The 14,489-nt window shown below is 41.0% G+C and overlaps 1 protein-coding gene across 1 annotated transcript in view; it reads left to right on the top strand.

Annotated features, from left to right (window-relative positions):
* The first annotated feature begins 499 nt into the window (after positions 1–499).
* Positions 500–14,489, top strand: part of Ndst3 (N-deacetylase and N-sulfotransferase 3) — a 145,806-nt gene continuing 131,816 nt past the window's right edge. Inside the window, exon 1 of the mRNA XM_021195526.2 lies at positions 500–590. The gene's annotated coding sequence lies outside the window, so the exon portion shown is untranslated. The remainder of the gene's footprint in view (positions 591–14,489) is intronic.

The following is a 14,489-nucleotide window of genomic DNA, read 5'->3' as shown; positions in this document are numbered from 1 at the left end:
TGTCCCTGACTCAAACTGCTCTGCCTTGGTGCAGCCTACAGTGTATTGGAAGGGACCTTCCATTTGGGCTTTTGCCCACCCTCACCTTGAATCCAAAATGCCTTTTCATTTGTATTTGACCTTTCACTGGTCTTCCAGGATGGAGGACCGGGCCTTAGAGAACTAGCAAGCAGAAGAAAGCCTGTGAGCTGCCCTATCCAGCTCTGGGTATCATCACCTGTGGTGCAGCTCCTCCCTGACTCCCTCCAGCAGCTTCCTGGGTGGTTGGGAACCCGGTCCCAGCTCGCGCCTCCTCCTGCTCCAGCGAGCGCGCGCGGGCAGCGAGCATCGGGGAGACTGCGCGCGGGCGTGGGGCGAGCGCGGGTCCAAGAGCGCGCGCAGAAGCCCGGCCGCCCCGCCTCGCCCCGCCCCGCCCCGCCCCGCCCTGAGCTCCTGGACCACTCGCCCTGCCAGCCCCTCCCGCCCCGCGCGCCCAGCCCACTCGGTTCAGGAGCGGATGCTGGGGGAGGCGGCTGCAACCGTGGCTCCGCAGCGGGAGCGCAGAGAAGCCGAGGACCAGCAGGCAGGATGCCGGCGCTCCACAGCCCGAGGTAATCACTAGGATAGAGAGCAGGTCCTCAACTGATTCAACCCTGGCCACTTGAAATGCGGACTCCAGAGATGGCAGAGAGACCATCCCAAGTTTCTAGCGACTGGAAATGCAGGGTCTTAAGATCTACTCTCGTTGAATTTATATGCAGCTTCTCCTTTCCTGTTTGAAATACGTTGATTTAAACAATGCAGCGACAAACCCCCGAGTCACTATGGGTTTGTAAATATAATCCTGAAAGTTTTTTTTGCATGGTGTGGTTCTTTGCTTACGCGTATTTATTAACCTGTTAGCATGGGCTAGTCAGAAATCGGCATTTAAAATATTCTTTGAGGAACACTGGCAAGTTTCGATGGTGCTTTCAGACATCTGGTATTTGTCAGCTTAGTTAGCATCTGTCTTCCCTGAAGTAGTCCCCGCGCTGGTCCCTTGGAGATGGGTCTTGCATGTACCGCTCTTGCCCTCTAGTGCCTCTCCAGCTTGGTAGCAGTCTGATAGCTAATATTAATAAGATGATGTTACATAACATGAGGGTACTGGCCAGCACTGCCCTCACTGTCACTTGCAAAGGCAGAAAGCCCAGCCAAAGGCTGCATAATTTTTAATCTTTTGTCTGTCCATTGAAACTTTCCCCGCATTATCCAACTCTCTGAACTTTAACCCCAGGTAAGTACATCTGTTTATTTATACTTTATATTGACAGTTCACTCTGGGCTGAGTGGTGGCTTTCAATAAGAGATAACTTTGTTTTTAGCCCATCAAGAATCGCTGCCCTGAACAAATGCCTGATTTTATTAACTAACTAAGATAAATGAACCAGTAGGGTATTTCTTCATTTAAGAATTATTTTAAAGTTTCTTTAGATTCAAGAATTAAGGAGGTGACCCTCTGAGTTGGTTAAGATGTATGTATGCTAACAAATTCCTTGTGCAGTACCAGCATGGTTAATCAACCGTATGTCTTTTGCCTGGTTTGAATTTTGGAAATAACATTAAAGATTGAAAATCTAATCACCAGTTTATCATGAAGCAGTGCTTAACAGAGTTTCATATTTGATGCCGTTTGTGTCTCAAACCACTATTTAAGATGATATTATAGAAACATTGAGTATAAATTAAATAATATGCCTAACTAATGAATAAAGAAGCTTTAAATTAAAAGAAAGTAGATGTATTTTTCCATTTAATATTGCTGCTTTGGGGGAGCCTACGGGGAAAATAAATAACATTTTCGGGAGCATAGTCTGATCACTTCCCAACTAGTTTTACCAATATATGGGCACTATATATGCTTGAAGCACATTTAATACTTGTATTTTTATAAACACTTTAGGATATAGTAGCATCTGTAGTTTGTAAGAGCATTGAAGAAAACAGCATAAACAGATGAGGTCCTGATGTTAGGTTAAGGCTTGAGTTAAAATAGGGAGTTGGGGATGGAACTCAGGTCCATTTCTTTTCTTCTCGTCCTTGGAAAATATTGTATGATAAAGTATCAAACAATGCTGTTCGTGGGAGAAGAAGACGAGAGGACAGTCTAACGTTCAGCTGAAAAGATTTCTTTTCCTTCAGTCATAATTCCCCGTCAGTTTTGTATTTGAGGAGGTTTCAAATATATAAAAATACGGGAGCTGATTTTTTAAGATTCTCCTGAGGACAGCCATGCCTTGCACTGACAGAGACTTCCTGCTGCCTTCTCTGCTTAGCATGGTATCTGTGCTCTGTGGGGGTGTCTTTGTCCCCTCTGGGCTACTGCTGGCAGAGCAGAAGACTTAGCTCCTCCTAGAAGTAAATGCCATTTGCAAACTGGGCACTTGAGTTGGTAATTTCCTTTACAGTCTTTCTCAGCTTACTGGCATTCTTGAGCTCAAGTGGGATTTGTATCTCTTTGGAGAGAATGTTGTTGCAGTTTGGTGTGGTTCAGGCCTAGTATATCTTCTCTTGGAATAAATCTTCTTAAGGAAAATCTTATTTCTGAAAGCTCCAGCAAATAGGAGATTTCCTTTTTTGTTGTAATTGGGAGATTCCTTAGGAAACCATCCTTCCTCTGAAGCTGGCCCTCTGTCGAGAAGCTCTCGGGAGCTGCAATTGCAGTGACTGGCTTCATCTCAAAACTTTAAAACCATAAAGAAACTGTAATTGTCTTATTTTTGATTTAGAGTCCTTTGTCATGAATGAAATTTCACCTAATTGTTGATGATTGTGGCCAACTTCTGAACTGAAAAGTATATTTGCTAAGGTTATTTACAAAAGAAACTACTTAAATGTATATATTTATGGTTCGTCTGTACTTTATCTGAGAACAAAGAGATAGAGGTAAGGATAGCTACACTATTCTCAGCTGCTCAGCAACTTAGACCAGCGATGGTGCTCTCCTTTCCCCAGGGCGTGGTCATCAGAGAGAGGCAGAACACAGACCTCTGAAAGCTATCCCAGATGAAGGGTTTTACTGGCCCACAATAATATCAGCTATGATATAAAGATCATTAATGTGAACCATACTCTAAAATTATTGTATGATTAAGTTCCTCTTGTAGGAGAGAATTAAACTATAGATTTTTGTCTTCTTATTAAAGCCAATACACATAAAGCACCTAGTTATAGAGAACAATTTATACTTTTTAAAAGGTTTATTTTTACTTTATTTAATATTTGTATAAGTATTTTTACCTGCATTATGTGTTTGCACCGCGTTCATTCCTTGTGCTTGTGAAGGTCAGAACAGGGCATCAGATCACCTGGAACTGGAGTTACATATGGTTGTGAGCCACCATGTGGGTGCTGAGAACTGAACTTGGATCCTCTGCAAGAGCATCAAGTCCATCTCTCCAACCCTGGTTTATATTTTTATCTTGTTCTAAATATTTTGATCAGTTTCATTTAAGTTATATGACTAGAAGACTTTCAGCCCTATTATGATTAATGCCCATAATACACACACACACACACACACACACACACTACATTTCTTAAATCATTGAGTGCTCTAACTATTGTGTACCTGTTGCTAAACCAGAGTTTGATCATCTTCCATCCTCCATCATAGACCTCAGTTACAACTATTGTCTCAGTTATGGCATTCATTTTAAGTACATGCCAAGTGTTAATCCTTTTGTTTAATTACAGTACATGTAAAGGTCTAACTAGCCTGGATTCCAGGCCTGACTCTGCCATGACAAAGTACCCAGGAGGCCCTTGCTGGATCTAGGATGAGTTTTGTCACCCTTGTGATGATCTCAGAGCCCTTTCCCTGGTCATTTGTTCAGAATTTTAGAAATCCCTATGAAAAGCCATCAGAGAGTAACACTTAATTTGTTGGAGAATCATTTTCTAGAGCTGTCAGTAGTTAAAATAACAGTTAACAGTCATTCATCTTATACCATTACTATTGAGACTCTTCACATATTAAAATTCACTCAACTCATTTCACCTAGGTACTATTCCCACGTCAAATAGGGAAATTAAGTCACTAAGAGATTAACTATGTAAGTACACTCCTGGCTAGCAGTGGATTCAGTGAATTCAGTTAGAATCTGGCTTCAAATGCACACAGCAGTGACCACTGCTCTATTCTGTCAACATCTGTTGTCAAATGTACATGTTTGATATGCCTCTTGCTGTAATGCAAACAATCTGGGTACTTCTCCAGCCAATCATACCATTCTACCCTAGCATAGGCAATAAGGCGTTTATACGTCATCATTCAGAAGGATGTTTGCTGAGCATGGATTCTGTGCCAGGCATAAAGCAGTGCCCAGGACAATTAAATGTAGCACACTCTTTAATGAAGTATGAACGGTCAAGTTTAGTTGCTACTCTAACAGCTTGGGTATTACTTATTCTAAAAGATGCCCACAGGAAAGGAGGAGTCATTAATCCGGCTTCCTTGTGGATGAATGACTAGGCTAGAGCCATGGACCAGCACCCACACCCTGGTCAGACTTCCCTATCATCTTCTCTAGTCTTCAGTTTCCTAATTTGAATTCCCTTCCCCTCTGCAGACTGACCATCCTTCCCCTTCTGGCTTATGTAATCTTCCTAAAACATAGCCCACAGTCATACAGACAACTATGTGATACAGCTGAACCATATCTTGTGGGAAAGCCACAGATAACACTCTCTGGTTCTCGGAGATGTTATGAGCAGATTAAAGTCTTAATGCTGAACTGTACATACCATTAGGCACATATTCTAGCTCAGCCTACAATATAATAGGCAGGCATTCTGGCACTTCAGCCTTACAGGTGGACACAACAGGCAGCAAACAGCAATGGAATATTTTTCTTCTCTGCCTTGCTAGATGACAGCACACTGAAGGAAACGAACTAACTACAATCTTCCCTTTATGACTTCTAAATACAAAGATGGAACATTACAGTAGTCATTTTCTTTTTAATTTACGATACCAAGCTAATGACCCCAACTGCAGCTTTTCTCCCATTCCCATCCATTTTTAAAGTCCGTTCCAGAGATGGAGTGTGTTCTCAGTAGTGCCTTACAGAAATCAGTCTCCTGTGTGCCTACCACAGCAGGGTTCAATTAACATGACACAATTTCACACATTCTTTCCCAGAGAAAGGAATGTTCTTTGTGAATTTTTTAATACTGCTAAATTACTTTTAGCCTAGTCAAGGAAAGTACTTGAAGGCCCCAAGTGCATTTTCCAACACATGTATGTAATGAATTTGAGAAAGACAAATGTTCAGACGCCCATGTCTTTCAACTGGGTTGATGATGGTGGGTGTCAATGGAGAAGAGAAGAGCTTACCTTGGTAAATTGGTTCTTCTTACAGATAGGACCTTACAAATTGTTTATATACAGCTCCTCCCTGTATGTGTGGAGTGGCTTGTGATTCCAAAAGTAATTGCTCCTTTACTTTTTCTTAATAAAAAAATAATTAGATAATTGCTAATGTTTTCTTGGTGGGATTTTTTTTTTTTTAAACAGATGAATCCAAAGAGACTCTAGCCACACTAAAACTCTGTGGCATTTCAGAATGTGAAAAATAGAATCCAAGTAAGAGCCAGCGAGCGTCACATTCTGTCCATCCTGATTTATGGCTCTGGTCAAGATGGTCACTGCTGCTCAATGTTTATATTATTGACCTGACTGTTTGAGGCCAGTGTGATTGATGGTTTGACTTGAGTTTGTCCTAGTTTGTGAATGAGCTACTATTTATAAAAGTGAGTGTGGGCCCCCTTTCACACACTGAACAAGCATTCAGTGAGATGTTCTTCTATTAAGACCTGTTTTCGTAGTCACGGAGAACAAAGCAAACCATGCAAGGACCTACAGATGCTTCTACATCTCTAGAGAAACGTTACACACAAGACTAGAAAACGTAGGATGTGCCACAGAAAAGATGCAGGGAGATGGGACAGTGTTTTCAGCAGGGAGACATTGCAGAACTAAGATTGACAGTTGACCTCTATGAGCAGAGACATTTATACTTAGAATTAAGATACAGCAGATGAAATGGAGAAAAATAAAAGTTATAGACATAGGTAATACCACATAAAAAGACACAAAGACAGAAGACGGTCCCTATGGGAGAGTGACAGAAAACATGCTTTACTGGAATGGACACACTATCTGATTGGGTAATACAGGCTAGAGTAGGATGCTAACCATAAAAGGCCCTGTGGCCGTGTATAGGGATTTGAATTTTAATTAGTAAGTTTTTAGCAGCCTCTGATAAAATTCTAGCTCGAACCCAAGTTCTTCTTTGGTGCCACATCAAAGTAGTGGGGATTGTTAAATCTGTGCTGGGTTCTATGTGAAATGGTTTCATGTGTAATGTCTCATGGATGAGGAGAGATGTGCCTGAATAGAGTGAAATTGGGGAAATGGAATTGTGAAGATGTTGATTCGTTTATATAAGCTGTATGAAAGACTGTCAGGTGTGTACCTGTAGCACAGCGTGGAGATGAATAGAGTTGCAGGCTGCTGGGAAGCAACTTGGCTTTTTTTTTTTTTTTTTTTTTTTTTTTTTTTTTTTTGACAGAACTCTTTATTGCAAACAATTAACCAACATAGCTAATCTTCTAAAAAGTAGATAATGATCTACGGGACCATCAGAACTCTAGCCCCATTGGTTCGTACTGTGCTGGATGCGCTCTCTCTCTCTCTCTCTCTCTCTCTCTCTCTCTCTCTCTCTCTCTCTCATTGGGTATTTTCTTTATTCACATTTCAAATGTTATCCCCTTTCCAGGTCTCCCCTCCAGAAAGCCCCTATCGCATTCCCCTCCCCCTGCCTCTGTGAGGGTGCTCCCTCACCCACCCACTCCCCCACTCCCACCTTCCCGTGCGTGCATTCCCCTTCATTGAGGCTTTAAAGGGAAACTTCTTAAGAGTGTGTGTTTATGGGGAAATGAAAAGGCACCAAGTTAGAAGGGGAAAGAAGATCCTCAAGATAAGAAGTAAACAACACTAAATGTTTTTCAGGAAGCCCCTGAAATAGACCAGATTCGCTAGGACCCCCTCCCTCTCTCAAGAGTATATAAATAATAAAGACTTCAGAGAGTCACTCTCAGAGAAGACAAGATTCAGAGAATTCTTTTAAACAAACCCAGCCCCCTGGAAGAAGCAGAGACCAGGAAAACTTCCTAGAGGAAAAAAAAAAAAGCTGAGTTGAGCTAGCTTAAGAGTCTTAAACAAATTGAGCCACCTAGAATGGACACTCTACAACCTGTTGAGCTGACTTCTTGTTGTGCAGTGTGGTACAGACTTCGGCCTTGCTGATCGGTATACATGGTGGGGTGGGCTTTGGGGATGCAGCGTCTTTGAGTCATTTCTACTCCTGTAAGTAACTCCTCACCCATATTCCTATAAGTAACCCAATAAAAGTCGTTGGTTCACTAAGGAGGACTCTAATGGTATATACTGTGTCATCAGTTTCCTATCTAGGGTGAGTAGACATTTGTTCATGTCTCCCCATGACATCATACAACATAGAAGATCACAAATTAAATTTTGAATTAGTTGAGTCTGCTTTCCAATGGTTCCTTTGGAGCCAACTGGCTACACAGTTGATGTGCCGTGTCGTTGCTATTTGATCAAGTTGCTAGTTGATTTGAAGAACTAGGGCTTAAACATATGGGTGTCCGGGATTCACATAAGCGTTGGAATTTATTGGAGAGTAGATGGTAATAAAAACCATAGAATTGGTGACTCATCGAAGAAAAGACAGAGGGTAGGAAAAAACCATGGATCTGGTATCAGGATGTTTCTGATGGAGCCTCCCCCTTTGCTTGGAAGTCATTGTGATTCTCTAGGGGTTGTCATCTGTGCGCCACAAAACCCCATTCAAGGCGAAATCATATATATATATAATTATATATATATATATATATATATATATATATATATATATATACACACACACACACACCCCTTTTACGGGTGCTCAGCATACTTTCATTACCAGGTACAGCCTCTGTAATAATTAAAACAGGAGGATTTTGTTTATTTATTCTCTGTGTGTTAGATGGTAATCCAGGAGAGTTTAATGATTTATACTGCAGCTTCTTAACTCATAGGCAATGACATCATATGAGACTGAGGAAACAGAATGTGGGGTTATGAAAAATTCAACAATAGTAAGAGGTTAATAAATGTTCAGTGACCACAGGTCAGCTTGTAGTCAAACGTGATAAAGCTGTGGTGTACCTGGTGGTACTAGCCCAGCCTGCGCCATGAAGCTTCAGTGGAGCCTTGGTTCTGAACCAGCAGCAGGCAGTACTGGCAGAGTCCATAGTAATGAAGATGGATGGAAATGGTTCAGCTCAAGTTTGAGCACATACATACAAATCTTTTGCTCTTAAACACAATTTTTAATTATAGAAGACAGACTAAATTATTTTTCTGTTGATATTCCTTAGCGTGTAACTATAACTTAATATTTCTTTGTATTTTATTATTTTATAATGTTGAATTTTTAAAATTGCTGTTTGAGTCACTGACTTGAGCTTCATGAAAAAAGTTGTTAAATTAATTTTCGCTTAAGAATAGAACATAATTTCCAACAATTTCTGAAATAGCTCTAAACATACCTCTGCTATTTTGTTGCTATGTATTTATGCAAAGCAGTGTTCTCGGCATTGATGATCATAAAATCAAAGTATTAATCCATGCTGAAAAGCTGAAGAGGCTGTACATCCTGCAGCATCAAATATTCAACAGTGCTTAATTCTTTGTATAAAAATAAATGAGCACATTGATCTCATTAGTATGCAAATTTCCTTTGATCTTTAACAAATGATAAAATTATAAATGTCTGTATACTTTTTATATATCACAGAAGTGTTTTTCAAATTACTTTAGGGTTTGTCAGCAATAAATATTTGATTTTTATATCTGCTTCATATACCCATATGCTCAGGGCCACATAAAGTTTCTTGAATGAGAAAAGGTTATGAGAGAAAAATGTTAAAGAAGTCTTGTTTAATCCTGGTGTGGCTCAAAACCCTAGGTATAACATGCCTGTGATAAAGCTCACTGCCTCACTAGCCACAGTAGCTGAGGACTGCAATCAGTCTAGATGTGTGGTACATATATACAATGGAATCTTATCCAGTTGTTAAGGAAAAATGAACATTTCAAGAAACTAAACAGAAATGGAAACCATTATGTTAAGTGGTAGAACATCCAAGGCTTAGAAAGACAGAGAGTGTGAGTTCTCCCCAGTGTGTAGGTTCTAAGCTCTCTTAGGGATTTATATGGATGGAGGTGGGAGGAGCGTGAGTAATGGTCAGAGACCAGAACCAGCCCATGAGACTGAAGAAAACCGAGGCTTTAGGGAAGGCAGTAGAACAAAGGTAAGGAGAAATACTGGGGACAGAAGAGTGCTGCAGGAAATGGGTAGATAAGGGACGGCTGGGGCACGCTAGTCAAGCTGAATGAAATGTGTGAAAGGGCCATATGAAAATTGGTTGCATTGTAAGTGAATTTTAAAAATTAGCATGAAAGATTAAAAACAAACTCTAGGATGAAGCAATCATGATACCCCTGATTCTCTGTGAGGAGCTGCATCTAAACAGCGTCTCTCTCATGTCCATCTCCTACATTGCCCCTAGCAAGGCAGGGAAGGGGATGCTGAGTGTCTCTGGTGCAGACAGTCAGCTCATCTTGTACCAGACAGGACACCTCGGGCCGGTTGCTCAGTCTCTAGGGAGGCAGAACAAGGTCTGCACAGGCCAATTGCTCTTTATGCCTGTGAGACTATTGGTCCTCCTTCCTCGGTGATACTTCCTCCAGTGTAGCCTGTGGGAGATCCTGTAAAGCTGTCATCTTTCCTGTACCTGTACAATGCTGCCTATGTAGTTCATTTCTTCAAACTTAATACATGTATTTGTATGTAATTCATCCTTTCCTGATCCTAAAATGACTGGGAAGCCATAAATTCTGCAGTACTGATCGAGCCCCTGGCACACTGGCTCATGTGTTTTTTTTTTTTTTCCCCCTCACATTAGCACAGAGCAGCCGAATAGGAAATGCCTGTGGTTTTTCAAATGTATTTTTGAGAGCAGTTCAAAAATACAGCTTCATTGTATAAAGTGTTCACCTGTTGGTCTTGATTTTTAAGAAGTTTTCTGTGGAAAATTATTGGAGATAACAAGAACCCTTTGCCCTTGGAAATGTCAGCCTAACATGGAACAGGCACATGGAGCAGATAGTCTTGCTAACAGTGTTTCAGCAAGATTCACATTGAGGGTTCATGTGGGAATGATCTGAGCTAAAGCTGGAAAGGGATAGAGGTAAAGGATAAAGGTAAAGCATAGAGGTAGGGTTTTACTGAGGAACTGGGTTTGTGTAGCTTGTTGAGGTGTCACTGGTTTTCTTGAATGTCTGTCTTGAGTCAACTACTTTATACAGCAGTTATCCTGCCTGCCTGCCTCCCTCCCTCCCTCCCTCCCTCCCTCCCTCCCTTCCTCCCTCCTTGCCTGCCTGCCTCCCTCCCCACTACCTTCCTACAGAACCATGCCTACAGATAACCACCCAAGAACTGGCTTTCTTCTGTCTTTCCCTCCCTCCCTCCCTCCTTCCCTCCCTCCCTTCCTCCCTCCTTGCCTGCCTGCCTCCCTCCCTCCCTNCCTCCCTCCCTCCCTGCCTGCCTGCCTGCCTGCCTGCCTCTGAAATGAATACTTCTTCAGATTGTCTAAGCTCTGTGCTTCTATTCCTTACTGACACCTTTAGCTTTTTTTATTAGATGTTTTCTTCACTTACATTTCAAATGTTATCCCCCTTTTCTAGTTTCCTCTCTGAATATCCCACCCACTTCTGCTTCCTGGCCCTGGCATTCCTCTGTACTGGGGCATAGAATCTTCTCAAGACCAAGGGCCTCTCCTCCCAGTGCTGGTCAACTAGGCCATCTTCTGCTACATATGCAGCTAGAGACACGAGCTCTGGGGGTACTGGTTAGTGCATATTGTTGTTTCTCCTGTAAGGCTGCAGACCCCTTCAGATCCTTGGGTATTTTCTCTAGCTCTTTCATTGGGTACCCTGTGTTCCATCCAATACATGACTGTGAGCATTCACTTCTATATTTGCCAGGCACTGGCATAGCCTCACAGGAGACAGATATATCAGGGTCCTGTCAGCAAAATCTTGTTGGTATATGCAATAGTATCTGGGATTGGTGGTTGTTTATGGAATTTTAATCCTCAAGTCTGCTGCACCTTGACTCCAATTATTACTCCTGCTTTCCTCCCAAGAGTTTCAGTTCCATTCTCCCCGATAGCCACCAAAGTCTGGACTCAATTGCTTCCCATGGAATCCCTGTTAGCAGCCCTTAGCTGCCTTATCCTGACTCTCTAATTTCTTTACTCTGTACTACTTAGCATAGACAGTCCGTCTTTTCACTATTGTATATCTGCTGTGTCTAAGTTAGGATTTTATTGCTGTGGAGAGACATCATGACCACAGCAACTCTTATAAAACAAACAAACAAACAAACATTTATTTGGGGCTGGCTTACAGTTCAAAGGTTTAGTCCATTATATCATCACGGCAGGAAATATGAGGGCATGCAGCAGATGTGGTGCTAGGGAGGTAGCTGGGCGTTCTACATCTGGGTCCACGGGCAGTAGGAAGAGAGAGTGACACTAGACCTGGCTTGAGCCTCTGAGATCCCAAGGCACCCCTAATGACATACTCCAACAAGGCCACACCTCCTAATAGTGCCACCCCCTATAGCCTCTGGGGGTCATTTTCATCCAAACCACCCCAGACTACCACACAAATTGCTTGTGCACCCTATTTTGGTTGACTTTCTGTTCAAAGATGTCTAATTCATTAACCAGCTGTAGCTTTCAAGCTAAGTTGTATTTCCAATTTTATCGCAGTATGTCGCATCATATAATTAGTCCTTTCTTGCTCTTGAACAACTACATCATCACCATTGGATTTCTTATACCTAGACAGATTTTCCTATCTTGACCTCGCCATCCTCAGACTGAAACTTTCACCCCTGGGCTGAGTGTTCCTTAGGTCCTGTGGCTCTTGGGAACTGTCACTGGCATTCCCACATCTTATTAATATGGCACAGAGTTGGCCCTTTCCTATCATAAATCATAACTTTCTGTTCGCGACATGGTATTAGTTATTGTTTCACAGGTCTTGTTGTCAGTGAAGCCATCTTTATAGATCTGCTAATAGTTTCTCATTTGAGTTCTCTGCTGTCTTCAGCATTGACTACAGTGCTAATCTCAAATTCACTTTTCAGTAATTACCTCATGGCTGATTGCAGAATGATTTCTGGGTGGGCTTTTTTTGTGTGTGGGTGAGGATTTATACCTACCATGCTGGATTTATATCATTATGTTGGATTTATCACATGCCTTCAAGGGTGTTATGGTTACATTTGTTCCACATTCAATAAAGCAGACATCAGATCCAGCAATTTTTAGCAACTATAATCATTAATAGTCATGGGTAACCTTAAAAGATACATTATGTCATTAGCATAAAGTAGAAGTGTCTAATAAACCTACAGCATAATGAGCCATTCAATTCAATAAATTCTACCAACAGTCACAGAGCTTATTCTGTGCCGGGCACAGGGGTGCAGTGATAGATAAATGAGGCTTTAATTTTCTTTTTTAGAGCTTCATCCCAACGAGAAGGATGATTTACAACAAAATTTTAATTATTAAGGTAGTTAACACAAGGGAGAAGATGTTTTTGTGAACATGTGTCAACTACTGGGCCTTCGCAAGTTTGAAAAAAAAAAAATCAGAAAATTCGACAAAAGAATTGTGTGGCCAAGTTAGTTTCCTGGACTTCCCTGTTCTAGGGGTGCCTTAGCCATGAGTGACTCAAAGCTGAGTCTTTGCCTTTGCCTACATCATGTCCTGAAAGAGGCAGGAAAGCATAGTTCAGTTTTCACAACTAGAAGAAAAAGCAAGGAACAGGAAGAAGCTGTGCATGAGTCAACTGTGAGGCTTAAGTTGGCCATGGGCAAATGAGCCATTTGGTTTTAGAAGATTTTCATAGATTCTAGGCAGGCTAGTTAATGCTTACAATTTCAGCAGTGGAGAGACCAAGACAGGAAAATTTAGAGTTCTAGAGTTCCAGAACAACCTGACAACATATTGAGATCCTGTCTTTAATAATAATAATAATAATAATAATAATAATAATAATAATAATAATAACAGTAGTAGTAGTAGTAGTAGTAATAAAAAGGCAAGAGAATTATTATGTGTCCATGTTAAACTAACTCCTACCCTTGAAAATATACAATAGGATAACTTTTGATATCTGAAGGAAATTTGAGGACATTTATGGAAAAGGAATGACTTTGGCATTTTATATCTACTAAATCCAGGGAAACAGGGCCCTGCTGTCAGGCTTCAGGATTTGTCAGTCCCTGTCATTTGTGTTAGCGGTGTGTACTCAGTTATCTTTTGAATACTTTCCTCTTACTTTTTTTACTTTTCATTCCTGGCCTTTTTCCAATAATGTGCTTACTCGTATGTCTAGAAGATTTTCCAAATCTTACACGTCTATTCAAATTACCCTACGTTCAGCTTCTGCCCAAGTCTTCTCCTCCAGACATTTTGCAGACTCCACCCCCACTTGGCGTGGTCTCTTTCCTCTCATTACAACCATTCACCTCTAATCCACAATCACATGTCAGTACTAGAGTCACTGTCGCCTCCTCAGAATTTAGAAGTTTTTTAAAATATTTAATACTTTGAACAAGTATATTTTAAGTAGGAAAAATAGCTACTCCATAAATATTTGAACGAATGACACCAATACCCTAAATATCTGGGTAATAAATTGCAATATGTAATTTGTAGGATAAATGTCATAAATATTTCGTGCTTACACTCCAAAATGTGTTATTCACAAAGATATATATCTTCATATATAATAAACATATTATTCAAATTCTGGTTTGCTGCTTAGTTCATAAATATATTACAGAATTTTAACTCTCTGATTTATCCTGGCTTTATCATTCTATCTGAAAATTACAGGATGGAAATACTGAAATTAAAAAGCACAGGACCAGCCCTAAATGAATTATAGCCATCAAGTTCAGGATTTCCTGCCACGGTTTGACCCACAGACATCTGAGCGCCCACCGTGAGGGCAACGACAAGACTTCCCTTAAACTTTTTTTCATTCCTCATGGAGTGCTAGGACCTTAAGACTCTACCAACATGTGCTCTACAAACACCTATGCTTCCCTGTTTATTTTTCAAAGTGAAAGAGTTTTCAGAGGTTGCTAAAACTTGGAAATATTGGAGCACAGAGCATTTTGTGGCATCACACTGTTTTGATTTCGTGTTTATCATATGTTTATAGTACTCTGGATGTAATTACTAGGGTCAGAAGACAGAAACTGATCTCACTGTAGCATCTGGGCAGGGCTGCTGTGCTGTGCATATCT

Source organism: Mus pahari, chromosome 4, assembly GCF_900095145.1.
Source record: "Mus pahari chromosome 4, PAHARI_EIJ_v1.1, whole genome shotgun sequence".
In the NCBI taxonomy this organism is placed as follows: domain Eukaryota; kingdom Metazoa; phylum Chordata; class Mammalia; order Rodentia; family Muridae; genus Mus; species Mus pahari.
Note: the sequence above shows the minus strand (reverse complement) of the source record. Positions and strands in the feature narration are given on the sequence as shown.